At 50.6% G+C, this 12,155-nt stretch overlaps 1 protein-coding gene across 7 annotated transcripts in view; it reads right to left on the reverse strand.

Moving 5' to 3' along the window:
• GPR160 (G protein-coupled receptor 160) overlaps positions 1 to 11,871 on the reverse strand; it is a 58,637-nt gene extending 46,766 nt beyond the window's left edge. Inside the window, exon 1 of one of the 7 annotated variants that reach the window (XM_008266469.5) lies at positions 11,626 to 11,871. The gene's annotated coding sequence lies outside the window, so the exon portion shown is untranslated. Of the gene's footprint in view, positions 1 to 9,220; positions 9,329 to 9,820; positions 10,168 to 10,309; positions 10,448 to 10,972; positions 11,109 to 11,625 lie in introns of those variants that run through there. The other 6 variants (XM_008266467.5, XM_051859129.3, XM_089330958.1 and 3 more) reach the window with 6 other exon arrangements.
• Between the last annotated feature and the right edge of the window lie 284 nt (positions 11,872 to 12,155).

Here is a 12,155-nt window from a genome sequence, read left to right on the forward strand (position 1 = left end):
AACGGTGACTTGATCAGCATAGCCCTGACTGTTAATGAACAACTTAATACATTATCCCTCTTAGTTTTTTTTTCTGTTCTACTTAATATGACTGGTTTAATTCTGTAATTAATACACAGTTATTCTTAAGTGTTGAAAATTAACTGAAATGTGATCCCTGTTAAACATAAGAGTGGGAATAAGAGAGGGAAGAGATGTATAATTTGGGACATGCTCAAGCTGACTTGCCCCAAATGGTAGAGTTAGAAACATACCAGGGGATTCCAATTCAATCCCATCAAGGTGGCATGTACCAATGCCATCTCACTATTCCAAGTGATCAATTTCAGTTCACAATTGATCATAATGAAAGGACTAAGAGTCAAAGGGAGCACATAAGCAAGTCTAGTACCTGCTAACACTAACCGATAGAATAAATAAAGGGGAGAGTGATCCAACATGGGAAGTGAGATACTCAGCAGACTCATAGAATGGCAGATGTCCTAAATAGCATTCTGGCCTCAGAATCAGCCCTAAAGGCATTCGGATCTGGCTGAAAAGCCCATGAGAGTATTTCAGGCATGGAAAGCCAAGACACTCTGGCAAAAGATCTCTGTGAGTGAGATCCCAGTGGAAAGAACAGGTCTTCAAAGAAGGAGGTACCTTTCTCTGAAGGGAGGAGAGAACCTCCACTTTGACTATGACCTTGTCTAAACAAGATAAGAGTCGGAGAACTCAGAGGGCTTCCATAGCCTTGGAAACTCATGACTGGAGCATAGGGAGATTACTGATGCCATAGACAGGAGTGTCAATTGGTAAAGTCAACAACAGGAGTCACTGTGCACTTACTCCTCATATAGGATCTCTGTCCTTAATGTGCTGTGCATTGAGATTTAATGCTATAACGAGTACTCAAACAATATATTTCACTTTGTGTTTCTATGGGGGTGCAAACTGTTGAAATCTTTACTTAATGCATACTAAACTGATCCTCTGTAAAAAAAAAAAAAAAAGAAAAGAAATTATCAATTCCCAACTTGACTCTCACTGGGATTAAACATGACAATAGGTCTGATCTGATTTCATCATCATTTAAAAAAAATCATCTATTATTTTTCACTTTATGTTTCTGTGTGGGAGCAAACTGTTGAAATCCTTACTTAATGTATACTAAGCTGATCTTCTGTATATTAAGATAATCAAAAATGAATCTTGATGTGAATGGAAGGGGAGAGGGAGTGGGAAAGGGGAGGGTTGTGGGTGGGAGGGACCGTATGGGGGGGAAGCCATTGTAATCCATAAGTCGTACTTTGGAAATTTATATTCATTAAATAAAAGTTAAAAAAAAAGAGAAAGAAAGAAAGTAAACTAAAATTTGTCATTGCAAACATTAAAATAAGAGGGGCCGGTACTGTGGCACAGTGGATTAAAGCCCTGGCCTGAAGTGCTGGCATTCCACGTGGGTGCCGGTTCTAGTCCCGGCTGGTCCTCTTCTGATCCAGCTCTCTGCTATGGCCTGGGAAAGCAGTGGAGGATGGCCCAAGTCCTTGGGCCCCTGCACCCACGTGGGAGACCAGGAGGAAGCTCCTGGCTCCTGATTTCGGATCAGCTCAGCTCCAGCCGTTGCAGCCATTTGGGTAGTGAACCAGTGGATGGAAGACCTCTCCCTCTCTGTCTCTACCTCTCTCTGTAACTCTGTCTTTCAAATTAAATAAAAATAAATCTTTTTATAAAAAAAAAGAGAAAAATAAGAAAGGAAGGGGCAGGGAGGGTGGGAAGTATTATGTTCTTAAAACTCTACACAGGAAATACATGAAATTTGCTCCCTTATATAAACAAATAAAATTTCAAAAACATTTATTTATTTGAAAGGCAGAGGAACAGACAGAAACAGACAGACAAAGAGATCTTCCATCATTCCTCAAATAGCCACATGACTGGGGGCTAGGCCAAGCGGAACTCCATCTGGGTTTCTACATGGGCCATCTTCATTGCTTTCCCGGGCACATTAGCACAGAGCTGGATCAGAACCAGAGAGACCAGAACTCAAACCGGTGTCACTCTTGTACAGGATGCAAGTGTCCCAACCAGAGCTACGCCACTCAGCCACAATGCTGGCCTCTAACTCCCATCTCTGCTGCTCAGCATTGCAGGATGTCCTAGCCAGTTCAGCAAGGAAAAAAAAGGGGGGGGGGCATACAACTCAGCAAGGATAAAGTAAAACTATTTGATAAATGGCAAGATATACCATAACCATGGCAAAAAAGATTATGCAAATGAACCCCAGACTGAGAGATTCAAGGTACTGTCAGCCCTCAGTATCTGTGGCTTCCATATCTACAGAGTCAACCAAACACAAATCGAAGAAATATTTTTTAAAAATGCATCCACAGTGAATATACACAGACTTTTTCATGTCATTATTCCTTAAACAACATAGTGTAACTATTTTCATACTATTTATACCCTACTGGGATATGTATAGTTCTTATCAAACCCAACCAGGCTGTTATAAAAAAAAAAAAAAAAAAAAAAAAAACACTAACAAGCTAATTCCAAAGCATGTATGAAAACACACAATGCTAGAACAGTCAGGAGTTTCTGAAAAGGGGATGTGCATTGTGACGTAGCTGGTGAAGATGCTGCTTGGGACTCCCACATCCCACCCAGAGTGCCTGGCTGGAGTCTTGGCTGCTCTGCATGTTTCCCATCCACCTTCCTGCTGACTCGCTTGAGAAGGAGCAGGGGAGGGCCCCAGGGCTTGGGTCCTGCCACCCATGTGGGAGACCCAGATGGAAGGGAGTTCCTGGCTCCTGGCTTCAGCATGGCCTAGCCCTCATTATCGTGGGAATTTGAGGGATGAGCCAGCGGAGGGAAAATCTTTCCCTCTGTCATCTCCCTCTCACTCTGCCTTTGTTTTCTTTTTCTTTTTCTTTTCTTTTCTTTTTTTTTTTTTTTGACAGGCAGAGTGGACAGTGAGAGAGAGACAGAGAGAGAGAGAAAGGTCTTCCTTTTCCGTTGGTTCACCCCCCAATGGCCACTGCAGCCGGCGCACCACACTGATCCGAAGCCAGGAGCCAGGTACTTATCCTGGTTTCCCATGGGGTGCAGGGCCCAAGCACTTGGGCCATCCTCCACTGCACTCCTGGGCCACAGCAGAGAGCTGGTCTGGAGAGGGGCAACCGGGACAGAATCCGGCGCCCCGACCGGGACTAGAACCTGGGGTGCCGGTGCTGCAGGTGGAGGATTAGCCTAGTGAGCCGCAGTGCCGGCCATCATTCTGCCTTTCAAATAAATAAATAAATAAATTTTTAAAGTTTATAAAAATAATGAAGCTTGAGCCTGATTTCAAGACTTTTATAAACTACAGAACCCAAGGCAGTAGGGTCTTTGCTGAAGAACGGACAACACATAGACAAAACAGAGAAGAAAGCGCTGTGGTGCAGTAGGTCAAATCTCTGCCTGCAGTGCCGACATCCCGTATGGGTGCCAGTTTGAGTCCTGGCTGCTCCCTGCTAATGCACCTGAGAAAGCATCAAGTCCCTGGGCCTATGCCACCCACATGGGAGATCCAGATGAAACTCCTGGCTTTGACCTGGCCCAGCCCTGGCTGATGTGGCCATTTGTGGAGTAAACTGTGGATGAAGATCTCTCTCTCAGTCTATGTCTCTCCCTAACGCTGCCTTTCAAATAAATAAATCTTTAAAAAACAAAGTGGCTAACTGGATGAAAAAGAAAGCAAACCAAAACCTTAATCCCACCTCACACCATAAACAGATTAATTTAGGATGGATCACAGGACTAAATATGATGTAACTTCAAAAAGTTCATGGAAAGGATTTAAAGATCAGTTTATTTTGGTACAAAAAACTACCTCCATGTAGTATTTTCGTAATACTCATGTTCATGAACTCTTTGAAGACCCCTTATAAAAACTAACATTCTCACCAGCGCCGCGGCTCACTAGGCTAATCCTCTGCCTTGCGGCGCCGGCACACCAGGTTCTAGTCCCAGTGGGGCGCCGGATTCTGTCCTGGTTGCCCCTCTTCCAGGCCAGCTCTCTGCTGTGACCCGGGAGAGCAGTGGAGGATGGCCCAAGTGCTTGGGCCCTGCACCCCATGGGAGACCAGGAGAAGCACCTGGATGCTGCCATTAGGCCGACGCACCATTGGAGGGTGTACCAACGGAAAAGGAAGACCTTTCTCTTTGTCTCTCTGGCCACTCTGCCTGTAGAAAGAGAGAGAGAGAGAGAGAGAAAGAGAGAGAGAAAAGAAAGAAGGAAAGGAAAGGAAAGGAAAGGAAAGGAAAGGAAAGGAAAGGAAAGGAAAGGAAAGGAAAGGAAAGGAAAGGAAAGGAAAAGAAAGGAAAGGAAAGGAGTTGGGGCTGGCACTGTGGCATAGTAGGTTAAGCCACTGCCTGTGATGCTGGCATCCCATATGGGTGCTGGTTCGAGTCCAGGCTGCTCCACTTCTGGTCCAGCTCCCTGCTAATGTGCCTGGGAAAGCAGTGGAAGATGCCCAGATGATTGAGGACCTGTATCCACGTAGGAAACCTGGATGAAACTCCTGGCTCCTAGCTTCAGTCTGGACCAGTCCTGGTAGTTGCAGCCATTTTTGGGGGGTGAATCAGAGAATGGAAGATCTCTTTCTCCCTCTCTCTTTTCAAATAAATTAATTTAAAAAACTAATGATATCAAATATTATTACTGATATCAAATATGTGAAGAAATCAAAACACTTAAACACTGTTGGTAGGACTCTAATGCTGTACAGCCACTTCCGGCAAACAATCTGGTAGTTTCTAGAAAAGCTGAATATAAACTTAGCATATGAACACTCGAGAGAAATAAAAATTAGGTTCACACAAACACTCGTTCCTAGCAAATTATGTAGTTCATAGCAACATTATTCCTAACAGCCAAACCTAAAAGCAACTCAAACGTCCATCAACTGATGAGTGGCTGAATAAAATATGGGATGTCCATAAAATTGCATGCAGGAAGCTAATCTCTGCCTTCCCTTCCCCTGAATGTCAATGGGAAGTTCCCTGTGACTACTTAACAGGACAAGGAATTAGAACTCATGTTACCCTCCATGATAAGGTAAAACAAAGCCTCTGCCATGTTTGCGTTTCTGGCCTGAACCTCAGTCCACTTTTGTGTTCCCCTGACAGGCAAACAGAAACCTGCATCCCTGACTGCAGATCATATTAGACAGCCCTGTTTAAAATGATGAAATGTTTTCAATGTTTAAAATGCAAATGCTAGTTACCAGCACCAGCATTACTTTCCCAAGTTAAAACCTAGCCGCTGTATAATTTTTCACACTAATGGCCAATCAGGCAGCATAAATCCACAGAGCCTGTGTCAGGATTTCATCAAATTGTCCTAGCCCCTCACAGCCTTCCTATGAGGCGTGCTTAGCCCTGGCCCTACAGGAGCACTGGGTGCCCAGGGGCCCCGGGCTTACCCGCCTGCCAGGTGATGGCACCCTGACTGGGCTGGGAGGCCTGTGCCTGACTATCACTCCACTTTGCCACCCCAAGCTCCTCCTCTACGCCGGAGCAGTTTATATCCACAGGAATGCCATGCAGGGATTTTAATCCTCGAACCACAGAGCCGAAGCCCTGGGTTCAAAGCCCGAGGCTCTGGCCCAGTTCTCGCCAGTCCCAAAGCTGTGCTGTGCCTGCTGGCATTTGTCACAGCGAACGCTTCCATAAGGCCATGGGGCAGCCCAGATGGGCTGAACTGGGCCCCTTCAAGACAACATCGTTGGCATGGAGAAGCATTTGCACCCTGTAGTCTTTCTCCTGACATTATGGAGTGGGGGACTCCTCCACAGAGAAGTGCACATAAAGGAGGCACATAAAGAAGGCAGTCAGCCAGCCCTGGCGATGAATCCTTGCTCCAGGCAGGGTATGGGATAAGCACTGACTTGTGCCACCTCAAGCTCACATCCCTAGGAGGTAGCTACTATTAGTGCCATTTTGCACAGGGGGATAGGGCAGAGGTTAACAGGAAAAAAAAAAAAAAAGGTCACAGTCACATGGCGAGGTGGAGGAAGAACTAGAAATCCAACCCGCAAGCCCGAGTGTATACTGAAGACTGCTTGGCTACGCCGCTGTTTGCTCTGGCTAATAATCAATCAACCCACTTTTCCTTGACAAGGGAGTTAATCATCTCCTAAGACGGCCACACCTACAGGGCTGAATCCAGGGCTCTCCTGCAAGCGCCCCATACACCTCTACAAAGCACCTCAGCCTCCCAACTTGCTTCTCTGGGTCCAAACCACTCTCGGGGTGACGGCCTCAAATCACCCCTTCGCCAGGCTGTTTTGTGATGCTTCCTCTTCCTAGTCTCTCCCACCTCCAGCCCCTCCCCACCTCACACCAGTCCGGCTTAGAAACAGAGATCTACATAAAAACCTCCACTGTAACGACACTCCATGCAGAGGACAACAGCTGTCCCTGCGGCACCTCCGTGGAAAATTTCAGGAGGAAATTAACTGGCCCATGGGTGGCCTTGCAGAACCCCCTCCACAGCTGGAGGAAGCACGGGCGCCCCAGCTCCTCCTCCAAGGGGGCTGTGCCCAAGCGCTGCTTAGAGGCACATTTGTCATTTGCAGGAACGGGGTGGACACAAGGAAGGGAGAGAGGAGACATTCGCAAGTTCTGGGAAATCCCAGAGGGGCCAGGATCCAGCTCAAAGGAGGCTGGAAACCCAAGCCACAACCTCGGGATCATCTGGAGCCCAGTCAGGCTGCTTAGAGGGGGCAGCCCTCTTGTACCCCGAGGAACACCCTGGGGAACCCCCGCGCTGTACAAGAGCCATCTTCTCACTCAGAAGAACGGATCAGGCCCGTCTTTTCCCTAACTGCCCACACGTGTACCCCCATCTTCACTGCACTGCAAGAGGAGACAAACTGGCAAGTTGTATAGTAGTAAGTGGACAGGGTATGAGAAAAATGTCAGAATTCACATTTTTCTTCTTAAAAGTTCCTAATTAATAAATTATTTGAAAGGCAGAGTGATATAGACTCTATATCACTATAGAAACTATAGTGATGTATTGACATAGAGATTGTCCACCTGTTAATTCGCTCCCCAAATGGCCGCAACAACCGGCTCTGCCACGCAGGTGCAGGGGCCCAAGCGCTTGGGCCATCTTCTGCTGCTTTCCCAAGTGCATTAGAAGCACAGCAGCGGAGACTCTAAATAGCACTCTGCTATGGGCTCTGGTATGGAAGCAGCTTCCTAAGTGGTGGCTTAACCCACTGTGACAGCCCTTGAATTCATGTTTCTGGCAGAAGCACTGCAAAGCAAACACAAGCCTCTCTACGTTTCTCTTGTTATCTCGGTTTGGATGGAGGTGTTAGGCAAGGAGTCAGAAATGAACCCATGTGTGTGAGGGGAGCCTGAAGAAACCAGCGTCTGCTTTGGAAACCCCAGAAGCCCAGCATCTTGCACTTCCAAGTCCTGCTCAGACCCTGATAACCTTCCAGGTGGTCCCAGCCCTTCCCCCAAGGAAAGCTCCCAGAATTCTCTCTCCTCAGGACCAGATGAGTTCCCTGACCTGGTAACATGGGGCAGTAAAACCTTCACAGAGGCCCTAAGGGAAGGCCCCCTGCTCTGCCCGGTGCCAGCACCTCTGGGGAGGAATCCTTTCACCAGGGTTCCCTACCCTTTGTCCTGGAGGAGAGGGGGAGGGGGGTAAAGAGATTCCCTTAAAAACCGAGGGAGTCCAAACACGGATAGCGGTGCCCTCTGCTCTCTGCTGAGCCGCCCGCCTGGCCTGCCCAGGTGTATTCTCTCCATTCAGCCATGCAACCTCCCGCTCCCTCAGTCTGAGTGACTGGGTGCACTCTATCGGTCCCTGCTGTTCTAACAGATGCCCTAGCCTTAATAAAACCTATCACTTCGCTCTCTGTCTCATGCCTGAATTCCCTCTTGCATGAAGACAAGAAACCCACGGCTGCCACAGCCTTTCCTCCGGTGACGGAGGCACATGGAAGGATCTCTCACCTCAGAGACAGGGCAGTACAAGTGCAGGGCACCCACCTCCAGGAGCAGCAAGGCCAGGGAGGCTGCAGCCACCACGTGTCCCTAAACTGCTCCAGGCCCGCCTTCAGGAATTCTGGTGGCAGAGTATTTGAAATCTGATTTTCCATGCTGCCTCTGCATGATAAAAGTGTCCAAGGGCCCATTGGTGGATGCACACCATGCCCCTGCCCCACCGGGTCCCCAGGGCAGTGAGGTGTGGGGAGGAGAAAGTCCGCCTGCACTGTCTACCCCGGGCCTGGGTGTGTGGCTCTGCTGCCGGCCTAAGGTCACGGCACACCCTCTCCAGGCCACAGAGCTGAGTTTGCATCTTGGTGTTACTTTTTCCCTAGAGCGAGCCTCAAGCACACTATTAGCCTCTCTGAGGCACAACCTCTATCTGCAAAATGGGCCACAAACATCCAATTTAGAAATATTTGTGAGAATTAAAAACATGTATCCTCTTAACATAAACGTTCCTTTAAAGGCAGGCGTCTGGCACAGAGGTTAAAATGCCACTTGGGTGCCCACATGCTGTATCAGACTGCCTGGGTTCGAATCTCACCTACACTTCCACTTCCAACTTCCCGCCAATGTGCACCGTGGGAGGTGGGAGGTGGCAGGTGACGGCTCCAGTAGTTGGGTCCTTGTCACCCACGTGGGAGATCTGGATTGACTTCCCAGCTCCTGGCTTTGGTCTGCCCGGCCCCGCCTGTTGCACGTATTTGGGGGAGTGAACAACTAGATGGAAGATCTCTGTCTCTCTCTGCCTTTCAAATAAAATTTAGAAAGTTAAATTTCCTTTCACTATACCCCTGAAGAACAACTCTCAGCCTCTGTAGAGTTCAATGTTCTCCCCTGTGAAAAACAAAACAAGGGCCCATCACAGCTGCTCCAGCTGGCCCGAGGCAAGCAGAGCGCTTCCACCGTGGGACAAGGGTGCCGACTTCCCCGCCGGCACCCTTCCCGCTTACTCTGCGTCCCTAGTGCGTTGCCAGCCTCCAGTAGCCTCCAGTAGCTCGAGGCAGGGAGAGGACGGCATCACACCTGTAATCCCTTAAAATGGCTGTCAGCAACCAACTCCTCGCTGACCCGGGAAGCATTAGGTCACCAGCTGGTCACCTGGGGGTCCGCAAGCTTCCTTCCCTTCTCCAGGCTCTCCTCTGAGGGGACTGGAGAGGAAGCTGAAGGTAGAAAGGCAACTCACCCAACAGTTTCATATCTTTGGCTCACACAGACAACTGCACTGCAAACCAAATAATTTCACTGAGACGCCATAAAGAAATCAACCGCGGTGTTTTTCGGGGGCAGGGGAATTTTTCTTGGCTCTCTCATTTTTCCCCCTACACACGCAATGCAATTAGGACACGCTCTGGGGCATTCCGGAGCTGAAGGCAAAGACGCCTCTCCACCAGTGGCCCACGCGGCGGGGGCGGGGGTGGGGGGGCTCTGGGGATGCACGGGACACTGCAGCTTCTGACTGTCGCAGATGGCGGTTACTGCGTTGGCTGTCTCCCTGAGTCAATGAGACATCACATTAGCTGACCATGAAGCGGCTGCAGGTGTGAGTTTCTCTGGCGGGAGCCACCTCCTCCTCCTCCCTCCGCTGAACTTCAGTAGCTCCCTCTCAGCATCTTTTCTAAATCACTCATCAAGCATGACACAATGAGGAGGAATGATAGGATCAATTTGGAGGAGCAAAAATGCACAAGTTGAATATATAGCTGTTCATCCCACCCCCACCCCCACCCCCACTCCGGTTCTTGAAACAAGATGTGTAGGATTCTATTATGTGCTGAATATTTACCACCGGGTCCCGCAGCAGATGCAGTGACGGGAACTCAGCAGCGCGCGTTAGCTCTCTTCCAGGTAATATCCAGGTCTCCACTCAGCTCCTACCTTGCTTTTCTACTGTGAGTTTTTTTTTCACTGATGTCTGTGGTGCTTCCAGGAGCATACCCGGCTGTATTCCCAACTTTTGAAAAGCAGAACTTGGAAGGGCCACCAGGCAAAACTTCTAACATTTTATACAACCCTCCCGATGCGAGGCAGCTCAAGCCCCAGGCTGGCTAGGGCCCTTTGTATAGAAACAGCTGACCCAGCATCCACCTGCATCGGATCTGCTCAGCTTTGCCTTGCTCAGCAAACACCCCCCCCCTCCCCGACAACCCTGGAAGCGAGAAAAGGGAGGGGTTGGGGGCTCTTTAGGAAAGGCAGCCTTGACACCCAGTTTACAAAAAATAAGTCTCCTGCAGGACATCCTGGAATCTAAAATCACCTGTGGTGCCAAAGCTACCTTGTGCAAAACAGCTCCACAGGTGGTGACGGCTGTACTTGTAAAGGAAGGCACACACAGAAACGGGTGCAGTAGCAATACTGCAAGGACTGCACTGGGACTTCCAAACACATCGGGCAGCTTCAACTGTGAATGAGTGACAGCCAATCGCCTCTCACGTTGTCCCCCCACCCCCAGCAGTGCCCCTAAACCGGGCTGTTCTGAAGCAAACCCCCCAACCTGTACTTGAACTTTAGTCAACACCTCTAGGAATTTTAAAAAACCCTTGTCGTGATACAATTACCGAAAAACAAAGCTGATATCTTTAATACCATCAAATAACAGGTGCACATCTCCACCATCTAATTTTTTTTTAAAGTTCTTTTATCAAATTAGGATGCAACCAAGGTCCACACACTCTATTTCCGCCTTGTATCTTAAAGTCCTCTCCCTGTGCGTTGTACAGTCCCTGACCCTCTGGCATCTGCGAATACCTCTCATAACTCTACTCCGGAGATTAGAAACGCTGCCCAGTACGTGTGTGCGTTTGTATGTAAATTTATAAATACAGAGCACATGGCAAAACCATTTCACCCGAGGCAAATAATCCTGAGAGCCAAACCCTCATTCATGAGTCCCCTGCCACCCTTCCCGGTGTGGGCTCTCGCAGGGACTCGAACTCACTCGAGTCTGCCACACACGTGTGGGGCCAGGCGGGTGCGGCTGCCCCTGGCTCAACCCTCCTCCGCAGGGCAGGTTGGCCCAGCACCACCTCCCCGGGGCCAGCTGGGCAAGGTGTGAGAAAAGGAGTTTCAGCTGTCGTTCCGGAGGGCGGTCCCGGTTTAGATCTAGAGGGAATTCTGAACCAGCTGGGCTGCTCAACAAGAAACCAACCAGGTCGTCATGGCCTCTGAAAACAGCCCTGCAAAGCCCGGAGGCTTAATCCCCGTGGCTGGCGCGCGCGGAGACGCTGTCCCCGACGCTCAGGCCACTGCAGGGGCCGCGAGGTCGCCCCAGCTAATGCACGTGCGTGTGTGTTCGTTGACTGCGCGCACCCAGGACAGCGGAAAGATTCAAACCAAGCCCCCCTGGAACGGCCGGTGCCGAGGGTCTGGATTGGGTACCCGCCCACCCCCGGGTCCCTGTCCCCGAGCCCACGACAGACTACACTTGCAGAGGCTGCGCAGTAACCCGCACCCCGAAACAGGAAGGCTGGCGCCTCCGCCGCCCCGCTCCGGGATCTTTTTAAGTAGCCGAGAAAGCTCAGGAAATTCCTCGCCTGCCCGACGTGCGCAGCGCCCCGCGGGGGACCCCTGCAGCCGCGGCCCCGCACTCACCCGCAGTTGGCGCTAGGCGTCGGGGGTCGAGGGCGCCCCACCACACTCGCGGCGAGGTCGCCACCAGGCACCTGCCGCGTCCGGCCCCAGGTGACTGCCAGAAGGAGGGGCGGGAGCCCGCGCGCCGCCCGCCTCCGCCCCGCCCCGAGCGCTCCGGGGTGGGGCTGCGCGACCCGGGACCCCGCCGCCACCCCGCGGCCCGCGACGGCGTCCACGCCTGGCGGCCTCCCCGCGCACGCCCCGGCTGCGCGCTGGCGGGACAAGGGTTTGAGGGTGCCACCTGCTGGCAGGCTGGAAAATAACAGGTTTGGGTTAGCAGGGGGTCGCCCCCTGGTGCGGGTTCGGGGAGCCGACGGGCGCTTCCTGAGACCCCAGGACTTAGGTTGCAGCCCAAGGAGCTCCGCATCTTCCCAGCAGGCAGGGCGGGCAGGAAACCTTGGGGGACTCAGTCTCTCTTCCGACGCCACAAATTTTGACCTACGGCTGTCGTCTCCAGATGAGGGTACACACAGGGAGACAGAACTTACAGG

Source organism: Oryctolagus cuniculus, chromosome 4, assembly GCF_051225735.1.
Source record: "Oryctolagus cuniculus isolate XC-2025 breed Fujian yellow rabbit chromosome 4, ASM5122573v1, whole genome shotgun sequence".
Classification (NCBI taxonomy): domain Eukaryota; kingdom Metazoa; phylum Chordata; class Mammalia; order Lagomorpha; family Leporidae; genus Oryctolagus; species Oryctolagus cuniculus.